This window comes from Balaenoptera acutorostrata, chromosome 17, assembly GCF_949987535.1.
Source record: "Balaenoptera acutorostrata chromosome 17, mBalAcu1.1, whole genome shotgun sequence".
NCBI lineage: Eukaryota > Metazoa > Chordata > Mammalia > Artiodactyla > Balaenopteridae > Balaenoptera > Balaenoptera acutorostrata.
In genome coordinates, this window is record NC_080080.1 from 13,925,992 (window position 1) to 13,942,611 (window position 16,620).

Consider the following 16,620-nt stretch of genomic DNA (forward strand, 5'->3'; position numbering starts at 1 on the left):
AAAAAAAAAAAAAAAGAAAAGAAAAGAAAAGAAATAACTTAGAAAGAAACTAGCCAAGCAATCTCAGGGTTGTGTTCCAAAGACTTAGGAAAAAAAACAAGGAGAGTGACAGCTGGCATCTACTCCCTCTTCCATTTTGAGCTTTAAACTCATTGTCTTACCTTTAAGACCAAATAAAGCCCTCTTCTTCCTATTGTAGGTCTTCCTGGAACAGGGGCTGGGGTTGAAGACATTATTTTAATTGCTGGAATATGGAGAAAATATTGTTGTTGTTTTAACATCAGAAATCCCTTCCTTCTCCCACCAAAAAATTGGTTTTGTTGTCTGACTTCTTTAATTAGAAATTTAGGGTATTCAGAGAGCCCCTGAAAAATACACTCACTAATAACAGAAGTTTACTAAACTTCATCCTAAGGAGGGTAGGTTTGGTTAATCCCAGGAGATATGCACAGGGCCACTGGGGTGCCTAGAGTGGCATCAAAATTGAAATCCAGCCTAGCTGCTTTCCTGCTAAATAAGGAGTTATGTCCTCCAGGGGCAGTGCCTCTGTCTAATTTGCACAAAGGCAGCTTTGGACCAGTATCCACCCTAATTATAGAAGCTTAGAGTTAGGGCAGAAGTGCTGGGAACAATGGCATCAGTTTTAGACCCTGACGGAGGAAGGGAAGGAAAGAAGGGCACTAAGGCAGATAATTACCAGAGAGGGCCGTTGTGGGGAAGAATCAAGATGTCAATTTTTGGTTTTAATTATTACTAATTTTTTCATATAATGGTATATGATGTAAATACCACCTATTAATTATTCTGGAGTTGGATGGGAGAGGAGAGTACATGGATGCAATAAAGTACTGAGTCTTGCTAAAAACTATGCAGTCGGCCCTCCATATCCATGGGTTCCACATCAGTGGATTCAACTGACTGGGGATCAAAAATATTTTTTAAAAAAGTTCCAGAAAGTTCCAAGAAGCAAAACTTGAATTTGCTGCAAGGGCAACTATTTGCATAGCATTTACATTGTATTAAGTATTATAAGTAATCGACACATGATTTAAAGTATACGGGAGAATGTGCATGGGTTATATGCAAGTACTACACCATTTTATTTGAGGGACTTGACCATCCTAGGATTTTGGTATCCGTGGGGGAGGAAATGGGGAGCTGGTTTTGGGACCAATTCCCCGAGGATACCTAGGGACAACTGTACTTGAGCCAGAATGAGAGGCTGCCCACTTAGGTGAAGAGGGTGACAATAACATCTAGAGACACAATTATCAGATGTTGAATTTTTTTCAGACGTGTTCCATTCAACAAAATGAATGTTTGTTCAAAGACTCAACTAAAGGCAGCCTTTACATCTTGATCTAATTTCTTCCAGTAACATATTTTAAATCTCTTGATAGCAAAGGATGTTGATATCTAATAAAGATTTATCAACCTCTTCATGCACATCCAAAACACTTACTTGTGCCAATACAAGTGAATTATTTATTTGCACTGACAAAGTAGGTCTCCTAGAGGTCACATTTTATATTAACACTGAATTTTAATAAAGACAGTCACTTGAGTCTCTAGTTAAATTCCCACTGTTCTTTATTCCTTGAAGTTCCACATTAGCTGATATTTGGCAAAATATAAAATTACAATTGGGTTTGAAAGAGAAATTTGTTTTTCTTGATTTGTTCCTGTAAGCATGTTAGACATAAGTCACCTGTGTTATGCAAATTGGTACCAAGCAAAAATGAGGATTTATTCATTAAGAGAATCTCTTCTCTTTGAATTCTATCTTTATTTAAAATAAGGACAACTTGGATTTACAGATTATGTCAGGGGCCGACTTCTGTCTATGGAAACAAAAACCTATTTATTGATAGTTCTCCTGTTAGGCTGGATAAGGGAGGGGAGCTAAATCTTGAGCAAACTTAATATTCAGACTCAGTGCAGGAACAAATGTTATTCTAGGTTTCTTCATCCTTTTCTTCAAATCATGACATTGCTGTAATCAACTCCAGGGTTGAAATATAAGATTAAAACTCTGCTCATAATTATACATTATCTTTTCTTAAAGCTTTTTGTAAGAACCAAAAGAATTGAGATACTAAATAGAAAAATTAAGGAGTAATTAAGAGGATGCTATTTATTTTTTAAAAAATATTTTGTAGCTGGTGTGTATGGAAGAAGTATTGCTATGCAATCAGAAAGATGTGGATTCAAATCTCAGCTCCGCTGCTTGCTGGCCAATACAGGCGCTGCACTTTGAAGCTTATTTGTGCTTCAGCTTTATCCCAATATTTGCTTGAAAACAAGGCTAAAAGAATTGTTTTGTAAACCTCTAGAACCACCTTATGCTGCCTCCATGTGTCTGAGAAAAGAGTGGTTGTGCTCACCTCAGTTTGCATGTTGAAATAATCTGGAGACATGAAAAAGGTAAAAGGCTCAGTTAGTTGATTTCTTCTTTTTTAAGTCTCATTCTCCAGGTGAGTCTAATTATGCAACCAGGTTAGAGAAGCATAGAAATAGGTCATAAACTCCGTAAGGGCAGGGGGTTTTGATTGTGCAGTTGGTGATTGTGTTGTTTTGTCTAGAAAAGTATCTGGCTGATAGTAGTGCTCAATTAATGTTTATTGAGTAGATAAATTAATAAATGAATGTGTACTTGACTTCGTTTAAAATGTGATCTAATCAGCCCTCAAGTCACATCCTGCTGCAGTGATTGTAGTTATCATCAGTTGAGCCTTGCCAGTGTCCCTGGAGCAGATCTTAAAACCTTGGCTTAAAATCTTCTAATGGAGTACCTTTGAGTGTAGAATAATATTTGAACTTTTTACCATAGCATCTAAAACATTGTACAGTCTGGCCCCTTCCTACCTTTCCACCCTCATCTCTTGTCACCTGCCCTTTTCAGTCACCCAGGCTCTATTTACTCCTTGAATGAATCAGGCTAGTTCTCATCTCAGGACCTTTGCTCCTACTGTTCCTTCTACCTGGATTATTCTTCTCCAGATCTTCCTGTGCCTGATTCTTTCTCATCATGGGAATATGATCCCAAACGCATCACCTCCTCAGACACATTTTCCGTGGCTACCCTATCTAGTGGTCCCTCACCTACCATCACTCTTTATCCTATTACCTTGTTTCACCTCACAGTAGTTCTTACTATCAGGGGCCACCTTTTAATTTATTTGTTAATTTGATATTTTATGCTTCCTCAATCCCCACAAAAACTTAAAATATCACTAGACCAGAAATCTAATCTTTTATTTTCTTTCATGCAGTATGTTGAGCACTCAGAACAGTGTCCAAGACCAATAACAATTTATTAAATATTTGATGAATGCATAAAATAATGAAAGAAAGCCTTATCCGTTATTTACTTGTTACCTTTGGGAAAGTTACATCTCTCCTGTAATAGCATGTATAACTTGCCTTGCACAGTGCCTGGCAAGTGCTCAGATGACGTCGGCTTCCCTTTTCTGTGCTGTTTCTATTGGACCTTAAAGGAAAGCTCTTCAAAGAATCCTGTATAAAATCATCTAAAAAAAACTGTGGAACCTGTTTTCTTTTCTTTTGTGTAAATATATAGGAATGGAGTTTTAGGTAGTTATATATGTTTAGATTTCCAAGAAATTGCAAACCATTTTTAAAGTGATGGAGTCATTTCACACTTCCATCATCAATATACAGGGTTCTGATTGCTCCACATTCTTGCTAGCATTTGGCATTGTCAGTCTTTTTAATTTTAGCATTCACATGGGTATAAAATGGTATATCATTGTTATTTGATTTTCGTTTCCCTCATGACTAATAATGTTGAGCATTTTCATGTATTTATTGGTCATTTACATATCTTCTATTGTGAAGTGTCTTTTCAAGTCTTCCGTCAACTTTTCACTAGCGTGTTGTCTTCTTGTTGTCGATTTTTAGAATTCTTTATTTATTCTGGACACAATTCCTGTGTCAAATGTATTGCCAGTACACATCAATGCCTATAATACACTGACAATAACTTCTCAATTTTTAATAGTGTGTTTTGATGAGCTTTTATTTTTATGAAGTCTAATTTATCTACTTTTATTTTATGTCAAAGACTTTTTATGCTGCATCTAAGAAATCTTTGCCTATCCCAAGGTCCTAAAGATGTTCTATATTTCTTTTTTTCTCAGGAGCCTTATGGTTTTAGCATCTACATTTAGTTTCATAATCTATTGCAGATTAATTTTTTGCACATGGTTTGATGTAGGAGCCCCACTTTTTTTCCATGTATTTATCCAGTTTCTTATCCAGATTTTTATTAAAATGTCTACTACAGCCTTATTCATAACAGGAAAAAAAGGAAATAACTCACAAATCCATCAATAGAGGATGGAAGAACATACTGTGATTATTCTAACAATGCCATACTAATCAGCAATACAAAAACTAACTACAGATACATGCAGCGGCATGAATGAAGCTCAAAAATGTTATGCTGAGTGAAAGAAGCCAGACATAAAGGACTACATACCGTTGATTCTACTTATATAAAATTCAAGAACAGACAGTGTTAATTTGTGGAATGAATATCAGCATAGGGGTTGACTATGGAGAGAGGGGGATTAACTATAGGGGGCACGAGGGAACTCCCTTTGGGGATGGAAGTGCCCTATGTCTTGATCAGGGTGGTGGTAACACAGGTATAACATTTATCAAAACTCATTGAATTATGCAGTTAAAATCTGTGTGTCTCACTGTGTGTAAATTTTATCTTAAAAATATGGAATAGCTGATAATGACAGAGAAATTGTAAGCATAGACTGGGCCATTACATGTCTCTAAATATTTCAAACCCAAGTTCCTCTCACAGCCATCTATGTTTATAATGATAAAATTAAGATTTTTCCTCAGAATCTTAGTAATTCAGGAAATCTACTTAGAAAGTTTTTAAATTTAAAACCTTTAATATTTGAGAAGTTTTGATCTTTATTTTTATTTATTTATTTATTTATGGCTGTGTTGGGTCTTCGTTTCTGTGCGAGGGCCCCCTCCAGTTGCGGCAAGCGGGGGCCACTCTTCATCGCGGTGCGCGGGCCTCTCACTATCGCGGCCTCTCGTTGCGGAGCACAGGCTCCAGACGCGCAGGCTCAGCAATTGTGGCCCACGGGCCCAGCCGCTCCGCGGCACGCGGGATCCTCCCAGACCAGGGCTCGAACCCGTATCCCCTGCATTGGCAGGCAGACTCTCAACCACTGCACCACCAGGGAAGCCCGAGAAGTTTTGATCTTTAAAGAGGCACACCTTACTTAGGACAATCTATGAATAAGGAACCTCTAATAACTAACAATGTATGATGTGCTTACATAAATATATCAATTCACAGAACAAATACATATATGTATATGTATTTACTTTAGAGTCAATGAACAAAGCCACAAAAGACTATATAATTATACTATAAAAGACTGATGTGTTTCTTGGGCTTCATATTGTTTTTTCAAATCGAATTGAAATACTCAGTTCTGAAACCTCAGATAGAATTGCACATTAACAACGGAATACTTGCAACCATAAATGTGCAATCCCGATTCTTCGGGATTTTCCAGAAAAATCCCTTTGAGCCTCTCAGGCTCTGACAGAGAAGTGTACAATCAGCCTGCAGCATTTCTACCCCAGACCAGTCAGCAGAATCCTAAGCAGCTTTAATTCATGCTCACTGACTCTTTTTGTGCCTTTCTATTGAAGCTCAGAACTACTTACATATTTATTAACCATGAAAAACCATGTTTTTGCATATCTATCAGCATCATCACTGGGGCTACAAGGAGGAGAAATCCTGTTGCTCCTTGGTGTCAGAAGGATGGGTAGCTTCCAGGGAACGTGTCAAACAGAGCCTTCTATTGGGTCATGAACAAAAGTCAGAGTACTAGCACACTTCCTATGTTTTAAGGGGAATGAATTATCAGACTACAGACAGAATTTGGAAATCTTACTTTGTTCATGGAAAACATTTACTTACCTCTTTTATTTCTGTGTGAGAAGTTTCCACTGGTGTAGCTCTCTTGGGCTCTGTCATCCCATCACGGACCCCTCAGGAAGAGAGTCTCTTCTGATTGGTGATCTGGGAGAATAAGAGGAGCATGGCTCATCTTTTTCTCATTATCTCTTAGCCATGCCACAAGCACAGTTGAGCTGGGTCAGTCCTTATGGGGTGGTCTTTGGTTTTGGGGAGTTTATCAATTCAGGAAAATATTAGCAAGCCACTTTGTCCAAAGACTTCTAAGCCTTCATCTTTATCTGACTTTTGTGCTTATCTTTCAATTGGATCTATACTCAATTGGGAAGGAGAAGGTTGCAGCTTTCAAAACTAAGCACTACGGCTTCCCTGGTGGCTCAGTGGTTAAGAATCTGCCTGCCAGTGCAGGGGACACGGGTTCAAGCCCTGGTCCGGGAAGATCCCACATGCTGCGGAGCAACTAAGCCCGTGTGCAACAAATACTGAGCCTGTGTTCTAGAGCCCGTGCTCCGCAACAAGGGAAGCCACCACAATGAGAAGCCCGCGCACCACAACAAAGAGTAACCCCCGCTCGCCACAACTAGAGAAAGCCCGTGTGCAGCAATGAAGACCCAACGCAGCCAAAAATAAATAAATAAAAATAAATACAGGGCTTCCCTGGTGGCGCAGTGGTTGAGAATCTGCCTGCTAATGCAGGGGACACGGGTTCGAGCCCTGGTCTGGGAAGATCCCACATGCCACGGAGCAGCTGGGCCCGTGAGCCACAATTGCTGAGCCTGCGCGTCTGGAGCCTGTGCCCCGCGACGGGAGGGGCCGCGATAGAGAAAGGCCCGCGCACCGCGATGAAGAGCGGTCCCCGCACCGCGATGAAGAGTGGCCCCCGCTTGCCGCAACTGGAGAAAGCCCTCGCACGAACCGAAGACCCAACACAGCCAAAAATAAATAAATAAATAAATAAATAAATAAATAAATAAATAAGAAAATCCTTTAAAAAAAAAAAATACATTAAAAAAACCAAAAAAACTAAACACTACTGTCTAGGGTTGGGAACCACTACTTTCAATCTTCTCTCTCTGGTTTTGTAAAAATTCATAAATTTTAGCACATGGATATGGCTGACTGTTGAATGTCTAGAAAAAGGGAAGAATTTCATTCTTAATGGCTTGAGTTTTTAGTGTTGCCGTTGTACCTGTGTTCTGAAAACCTTTTGATTTGTATGTAATTTAGGTGTTCAACTAGCTTCTCATTGAAATCTTGTATGAGCCCCACTATAATTTATGTTTTATTACGTAGCTTGTTAGTCATTAATAACACCTATTGAATAAAAGTAGTTTCACATCCCATCAGTACTTTCAATTGTTTTCCTCATTAATTTTCTAATGTTTATGTCCATATTTTCCCCTTATTTTTGGTCATCTTCTGTGGGCCAGAGATTGTGGCTGATTAATACGGTCTGTGAAGAACTCATCAAATACTAGAGGGAATATATTCAAATGTCATTCTCTCATTGATGGCAGAATATACGACGTATCAAAAAAGAGGCATAAACAAGTTTCCCTAGAAACACTGAGTAAGGAAATATCACACTTATGACCATAGATAGGACTACCCCTCCACCCCCAGCATAGACTGAATATCAACTTTAGATAGTCAAAAATATTTTTTTAACTTTGATCTTACACATGTGTCTGCAATAGCAGAAAAAATTTGTCTGGAAATAAACAGATTAATAAGTGAGCAAGTCTGCAAGTTCTGCTGAAGTTTTCACGTGCTCTAAGGCATTTCCTATCAGGCTTGCCATGGGACCATCCATTGGAATAAGATATTGAAAGGCCATTACCTTTACCAAGAAAAGCAGTCCAGCTGACAACACAGTGCAGATTACCTTGGATTATCTTGCCCTCTCCTGGCAGAAAGTAGGGTCTGAGGGAGTAAATAATGGACAGTTAGGCCCATGGAGAAGGGCTAGAACACTCTTCACTGAAAGTGTTCCAGTAGGGGCTAGGTGATGACCTGCCAGAGATTCTGGAGGAGATCCCTGCCCTTGGTAGAAAGCTGGTAAGAATACCACCCTCTGCAGGCCCTTCCCACTCTGAAATCTTATGGTTCTTTGATAAGGAGGTATATGTAAGGACCCACAATGGTGGGGAGAGAATTGGGTGTTTGGACTCTTCTGCCCCTCTCCAGTAGAATTACTGGTGCTTATTTCACTCCTTTCCAGAATCAGTCTTGGTTCAAAGGACAACCTAGCATAAATAGGAATCAACCCTGTACACCTATATAGTTCTAAATTGCAAAACCCCCACTTCTTTTCCAGGATTAGAGATTAGAATTCTGATTCACTTCTCCTGAATGTCTCAATGCTAGTTTCCTTGGTTAGAGACTTTACATTATATATAATCACTTTAATACATTTTTTATTGTATTATGACATACTTCAGAAAAAAGAATGTTTAAAGAAAAATATGATAAACACACAAGTATGTATCCCACACAACTTAAGAAATAAAGCACAGCAGTACAGACGAAACTTTCCATTTCTTCTCCCCTGAATATATTTCACTCCCCCACCTACCCATTTGTAATCACCATGAAATCCACTCAAAAGCCCCTTTTCTTTTCTTCTTTGACATGCAACCATACTATATTTGCCAACTTCCTTTGCAACAAGGTCAGAGCATGCGACCAAATTCTCGCCAATAGAATGTGAACGAAGTGAAGTATATCCCTTCTATATATGGCCCATGGAAACCTCCTGAGTGATTCTCCAAGCTCTCCCCTTAGCTGGCGGCATGGAGAAGGTCCAGAAGTTTGCAAAGAGGAGGAATTACAAAGAACAATACTGGTTCCCTGAGTGACGGTATAGAGCAATTTTTTTTGCTACCGACATCATTTAACTATAACACAAGTGAGGAGTGAACATGTGAGTTAGCCTACTCTGATTAATAGAGTAATTATCATTCCCATGAAGTGCTTTAGACTTTTACCACATAAGGAGGTGTCCTCAATCAGTACATAATTAATTTCCATGTTTTCCAGCTTAATATAAATGCTATAAAATTGCATGTGTTCTTCAGCATCTTGGTGTTTTCACTCACCATTGCTTGAGAGATCCATCCATGTTAGTATGGCCTGTTCTCAGTTTATTCTCACTGCTGTTAGAGTTCTCCATTGTATGCACATTATAGAACTTGTGTACCTATGTCCCTATTGCTGACTAATAGTTTCACATTTCTTGCTATTATAAACAATGCTGCTATGGACATCCTTATATCTATTTCTTTGTTTATGTATATAAAAGGTATGTATACCTAGTATTATAGAGGTTGTTTCTAAAGAAGCTACTTCAGGGGGGTTAAACAAAATCATGCATAATTCTAAACTTCATGGTCTTGATCACTGCCTAGGAGTTTCCTTTCTCACAAGTATATATATATATACTCTGTTGATTGACTTGGTTGCCCTGTTATTGTGAGAGAAGTTGTTATGAAATTATTAGAAATAATGCATGAAGATATGTAGCTGGAGATGAGTTTGGAAAATCAATGCATCCAATAAACCTTCATTAGGGATCAGTTATGTGCTAGGTGCTAGGGACCCAGAGTTTTATAGGAGCTCACTGAGCTAAGTATGGGATGGAGTATTTAAGGTGCTCATACTCTGGGGTGGAGTTGATGGGAGAGAGTAAAATAGACAAATATAATATACTTAATGGGTACAACAAATAGCCTAAAAGGAGTAATCAAAACTGATTGCTGAGACTTTTCAGGCTATAAAAGACCACTGATAATACCTAACTGATCACATCAATTGCAAAAGATATTCTTTAGGTATTCCCTTTATTACATTACATTCAAGAGGCTCATTTGCATGTGAAAATTGACATCAAATATGGAGTCTGAAATGAGGGCAGGCCTGCATGTTCGAGCACTAAGCAAAATTCAATCCAGAGTGATCCATATTTCTTTAGGTAAGTTAGTTTTACTCTGCATGTATGCTTCTTACTAAGGCTAGGAAACACTGATGTCTGCCCTGGGCAGATGCCAGAGTCATCCTTCTGTACCTCTGAAAGAGCCAATACTGGTCTAGTCACTTGCTGTAAGTGTATGTTTCCAACAATTACCCCTTCCAAGAACTGTTCACTTTCTCCTCTGATGCTTCTTCACCCACCATGGGGTGTTTGGAAGGAACTAAATGACATAATTGTATTTTTCACAAACAAATGCCTTTTCAGAGAGCCATAAAATAGCAATTGGAGCATCACTGGAGCTATTCCTTGAGACGGTTGTTTTGTATTTTCAATTTCTAAAGAAACAGATCAAGTTTTGAGCTTTGAATTAGTAAACAGGCAAATTGCACTAGAGTCCACTCATAAAACTACTTTACTTAAAGGCCAATAACTGTGGAAAACGTTCTCTTCTAGATCTGTCAAAATTCAGGGCTACTAGCAAGATATTTGCTACTGACATGCTAAAAGGTGTGTGGGGAGAGACAGCCTTAATGTTCCTTTCGGATATTATAGCTGCGGCTATGCACACCCCAATAATGAGAGCTATGCTACAAACCTGGCTGCAGACACAGCTGTGAAACTTTGCTGGAAAAGCAGGCATGAAATCAGAATCCCTAGTTCTCCAAAAAGAGCTCTTTTGTTCCTCCATCCACTGGAGCAGGCTAATAAAACTAGCTCCCTTGGTGGCCAGAGAGTTAAAACTCCTTCCCCTTATAACTTAGCTGATGATCAGAAACACCAAAACCTTTGGGAGCATAAAGGGCAAATAGTCAATCAAAATCACCTTGACTCTTTGCAAAATTGTGAAGAAGGGTTAGCTGTTAAGGGTTAAAGTCAGAGAGACCTCATCTTCAACATAGACTCATATATTCTGTCCTAGAGAACCCACCGCAGTCTTGGCCATGCTCTGAATACAAGTGCGGGGATTTTAGACTCTACTAAGTAGGAGGGGAGGCAATTCAGGAAATGAGGCATGGAGTATTTCAGAACTGAAAGAGACCTTAGATGCCATCTCTTTATTATTCCTCTCATTTGAGAAGGAAGAAAACTGAGATCTAGAGAAAACAAGTGACAAAGATGGCCCACCTCTTCCCAGTTGCAGTGTAAGGTTAGCTGGGAGTTTCTCCTAGCCTTTGCATGGGTACTGTGTATTGGGTATGTCTGGTGTGTTGGTCATGGGGTCCTTGAACATCAGGATTTCCATGAGTATGTTTTCCTTGGCTTTATTAGTTATTAGAATACAGCCAACCTACATAAATTAACCTTTACTGGGCTGGTATGTGCTTAGGGAAGGACAAGGGGCAATGCTGGGAGGTGGGTGGGAGAGAGAAGGGAGCTAAGTTTATGGATTCCTACATTTGGGGAAAACACCATGCAGAGAGGCTTGTGTACATCATCTCATTTCATCTTTACAACATCCCTGTCAGGGGCATATTTTATCTCCATCTGAAAAATGAGGAAACTGAAATTTTAAAAACTGAGCTAGCAAAAGGCAGAACTGGGATTTACAACCAGGTTTCTCAGGTTCTTTATCAGTTAGAGATCTTTTGGTTGCAAGTGACAGAAAACCCAAACCAAACTGTCGTAAACCAAAAGAGATATGTTATCGTATGGAAGCGTTAAGGCCAGAAAGATCCCTGGCGTCAAGCTTGGCTGGATTGGTCATCTAGTCTCAGCCTCCCTTATCTCTCAGTTTTGCTCTCCTTCCTGTTATGTTTGTTCCCAAACTCAGGTTTGACAATAAGATCGTTGCCAGCAGTTCCAGGCCAGTATCCTCCCAAGTTCAAGTCCAGGGGAAAAGGAGAGATTTCTAAACAATTCCAGCAAATACCATATTGCATTTCATTGGCTCTGAATGAGTCACATGCCCATGAGAACCAATTACAGTGGCCAAAGTGATTACAGTGCTCTGATTGGCCAGTCCTGAGTTACATGACTAATGCTAGAGCCACAGGTGATGTTATACACCTGAGGCACACGGTCTGAGGATGGAGGGGCTAGTTCTCCACTCTGTTAGCAGAAGATGGGTGAATGGCTAAGAGGCAAAAACTGCAGCTGTCACTCAGGTTCGTAAGTCTGATGCCATTAATAAGATCCAAAAAAGAGCATGTAGAAGCAAACCGCTGGGGAAATATACTTGAGGCTTAAGAATGTAGTAAAACCTCCCTAATATAGCAGGATTGTGCACAACTGAGGAAGAGAAGCGGCAGTGTAATTTAACTCACTAAGTGTGGCATGGTGATATAATTGAATCAGAATGTGTAAGCTTAGAGACAAAAAAACAAAACAAAACAAAACTGCTCTCACAAGTTTTATCAATTACCAGAGAGCTAGGATATTATACAAATGTTGACCAAATGGTAATATATGTACCTAATGTAAAGTCATTTCAGTTTCATTTCAGTATCATGTTAAAATAAATTCACTAGGTGGCCCATTGGATTTGAGTCATCAGATGGAATTCCACAAACACTTCCTGAGTACCTCAGTGTGCACTGTACTGAGTAGCAGGTAGGGAGAGAAGCTTCAGATGGAGGAGAACCCAAAACAAGAGGATGCATCAGCAAAGTCAGATGCTGGGAAAATTGGGCTGGAGGTGGTAGCAAGCAAGGAGGAGGGAGGCTTGGCTGTGCATCATGTGGGGCATATGGCAGACACTTGCAGCACTCCATTCATAGCCCCCCTACCTCAGCAGTTCATCACGGACCCTCCATGCTTCTGGCAGCTAGCTCCTGCATTTCCTTATCTTAGAGATTCCTTTTTCTGTAAGAGACTCTTTTGCTATGCGTGGCAGACCAGAAGAGCCAGAGAAGTAACTCCTGTGCCACCCCAGTCCTAGCAGCCCTCAGTCAGTGACTGGTGGGGATGGACGTCTAAACACCCCCAGCTCCCTTGTCCCTCGGGTAGGGTAACTCAGAGATGTTTCACACTGGCTCCTAGGGTTTCTCCAGTGGGATCAAGCTCCAGTCGCCTTCAGTGGTAGCAGGTTGATAATATATTGACTGTCTTCCCTTCCTTGTCTTACTTCTCCAACTTCCCTACTGGTCTTCATATCCTCAATAAGCTACTTGCACTCAATTCTTTGCTTCAGAATCTGCTTCTGGTGTAACAAAAAATTGGAGATGGAAATGGCTGCTCCTGAAGATGTGGATGTGTGAGTTATGGGTGAGGCGATGCCAAAGGACTGAGAAAGCAGACTTAATATTTCACCAGCTCAGAAATTCTGTGTGTATCTTCAGAGACTATATTGTGGTTTTCCAGAATTCCAAATGGGACTTTGTTGAGTGAAGGTATTGAAGGAGGGTAGCCTGGCCTCAAGCCCTTGAGAAGAAGTCAGAGAATCTCAGCAGTGGAAACCAAACTGACATCAGCCTCAACGCTGGACACTTCGCCTTGCCTTTTCTACCATGACAGCCTTTCATGACTTTCTCTCTTCCTCACATACAGTGCCATTTCTTCCTTCCTTTTTTAAATTTTTAAATTTTATTTTATTTATTTTTTATACAGCAGGTTCTTATTAGTTATCTATTTTATACATATTAGTGTATACATGTCAATCCCAATCTCCCCATTCATCAAACCACCACCCACGCCCCACCACTTTCCCCCCTTGGTGTCCATACGTTTGTTCTCTACATCTGTGTCTCTATTTCTGTGCTGCAAACTGGTTCATCTGTACCATTTTTTAGGTTCCACATATATGTGTTAATATACGATATTGTTTTTCTCTTTCTGACTTAGTTCACTCTGCATGACAGTCTCTAGATCCATCCACGTCTCCACAAATGACCCAATTTCGTTCCTTTTTATGGCTGAGTAATATTCCATTGTATTTATGTACCACATCTTCTTTAGCCATTCGTCTGTCGATGGGCATTTAGGTTGCTCCCATGACCTGGCTATTGTAAATAGTGCTGCAATGAACAGTGCAGTGCATGTGTCTTTTTGAATTATGGTTTTGTCTGGGTACATGCCCAGTAGTGGGATTACTGGGTCATATGGTAATTCTATTTTTAGTTTTTTAAGGAACCTCCATACTGTTCTCCATAGTGGCTGTATCAATTTACATTCCCACCAACAGTGCAAGAGGGTTCCCTTTTCTCCACACCCTCTCCAGCATTTGGTGTTTGTAGATTTTCTGATGATGCCCATTCTAACCGGTGTGAGGTGATACCTCATTGTAGTTTTTTTTTTTTTTAATTATTTATTTATTTATTTATTTTATTTATGGCTGTGTTAGGTCTTCGTTTCTGTGCGAGGGCTTTCTCTAGTTGTGGCAAGTGGGGACCACTCCTCATCGCGGTGCACGGGACTTTCACTGTCGCAGCCTCTCTTGTTGGGGAGCACAGGCTCCAGACGCGCAGGCTCAGCAATTGTGGCCCACAGGCCCAGCGGCTCCGCGGCATGCGGGATCCTCCCAGACCAGGTCTCGAACCCGTGTCCCCCGCATTGGCAGGCAGACTCTCAACCACTGCGCCACCAGGGAAGCCCTCTCATTGTAGTTTTGATTTGCATTTCTCTAATAATTAGTGATGTTGAGCAGGTTTTCATGTGCTTCTTGGCCATCTGTATGTCTTCTTTGGAGAAATGTCTATTTAGGTCTTCTGCCCATTTTTGGATTAAGTTGTTTGTTTCTTTAATATTGAGCTGCATGAGCTGTTTATATATTTTGGAGATTAATCCTTTGTCAGTTGATTCGTTTGCAAATATTTTCTCCCATTGTGAGGGTTGTCTTTTCGTCTTGTTTATGGTTTCCTTTGCTGTGCAAAAGCTTTGAAGTTTCATTAGGTCCCATTTGTTTATTTTTGTTTTTATTTCCATTACTCAAGGAGGTGGATCAAAAAAGATCTTGCTGTGATTTATGTCAAAGAGTGTTCTTCCTATGTTTTCCTCTAAGAGTTTTATAGTGTCCAGTCTTACATTTAGGTCTCTAATCCATTTTGAGTTTATTTTTGTGTATGGTGTTAGGGAGTGTTCTAATTTCATTCTTTTACATGTAGCTCTCCAGTTTTCCCAGCACCACTTATTGAAGAGACTGTCTTTCCTCCATTGTATATCTTTGCCTCCTTTGTAATAGATTAGTTGACCATAGGTGTGTGGGTTTATCTGTGGACTTTCTATCCTGTTACATTGATCTATATTTCTGTTTTTTTGCCAGTACCATATTGTCTAGATTACTCTAGTTTTGTAGTATAGTCTGAAGTCAAGGAGTCTGATTCCTCCAGCTCCGTTTTTTTCCCTCAAGACTGCTTTGGCTGTTCGGGGTCTTTTATGTCTCCATACAAATTTTAAGATTTTTTGTTCAAGTTCTGAAAAAAATGCCAATGGCAATTTGATAGGGATTGCATTGAATCTGTAGATTGCTTTGGGTAGTATAGTCATTTTCACAATATTGATTCTTCCAATCCAGGAACATGGTGTATCTCTCCATCTGTTCCTATCATCTTTGATTTCTTTCATCAGTGTCTTATAGTTTTCACATACATGTCTTTTGTCTCCCTAGGTAGGTTTATTCCTAGGTATTTTATTCTTTTTGCTGCTATGGTAAATGGGAGTGTTTCCTTAATTTCTCTTTCAGATTTTTCATCATTAGTGTATAGGAATGCAAGAGATTTCTGTGCATTAATTTTGTATCCTGAAATTTTACCAAATTCATTGATTAGCTCTGGTAGTTTTCTGGTGGCATCTTTAGGATTCTCTATGTATAGTATCATGTCATCTGCAAACAGTGACAGTTTTACTTCTTCTTTTCCAATTTGTATTCCTTTTATTTCTTTTTCTTCTCTGATTGGCATGGCTAGGACTTCCAAAACTATGTTGAATAATAGTGGCGAAAGTGGCCATCCTTGTCTCATTCCTGGTCTTAGAGGAAATGCTTTCAGTTTTTCACCATTGAGAATGATGTTTGCTGTGGGTTTGTCATATAAGGCCTTTATTATGTTGAGGTAGGTTCCTTCTATGCCCACTTTCTGGAGAGTTTTTTTTTAATCATAAATGGATGTTGAATTTTGTCAAAAGCTTTTTCTGCCTCTATTTAGTTGATCATACGTTTTTTACTCTTCAGTTTGTTAATATGGTGTATCAAATTGATTGATTTGTGTATATTTAAGAATCCTTGCATACCTGGGATAAATCCCACTTGATCATGGTGTATGATCCTTTTAATGTGTTGCTGGATTCTGTTTGCTAGTATTCTGTTGAGGATTTTAGCATCTATATTCATCAGTGATATTGGTCTGTAATTTTCTTTTTTTGTAGTATCTTTGTCTGGTTTTGGTATCAGGGTGATGGTGGCTTCATAGAATGAGTTTGGGAGTGTTCCTTCCTCTGCAATATTTTGGAAGAGTTTGAGAAGGATGGGTGTTAGCTCTTCTCTAAATGTTTGATAGAAGTCACCTGTGAAGCCATCTGGTCCTGGGCTTTTGTTTGTTGGAAGATTTTTAATCACAGTTTCAATTTCATGACTTGTGATTGGTCTGTTCATATATTCTGTTTCTTCCTGGTTCAGTCGTGGAAGGTTATACCTTTCTAAGAATTTGTCCGTTTCTTCCAGGTTGTCCATTTTATTGGCATAGTGTTGCTTGTAGTAGTCTCTTAGGATGCTTTGTATTTCTGCAGTGTCTGT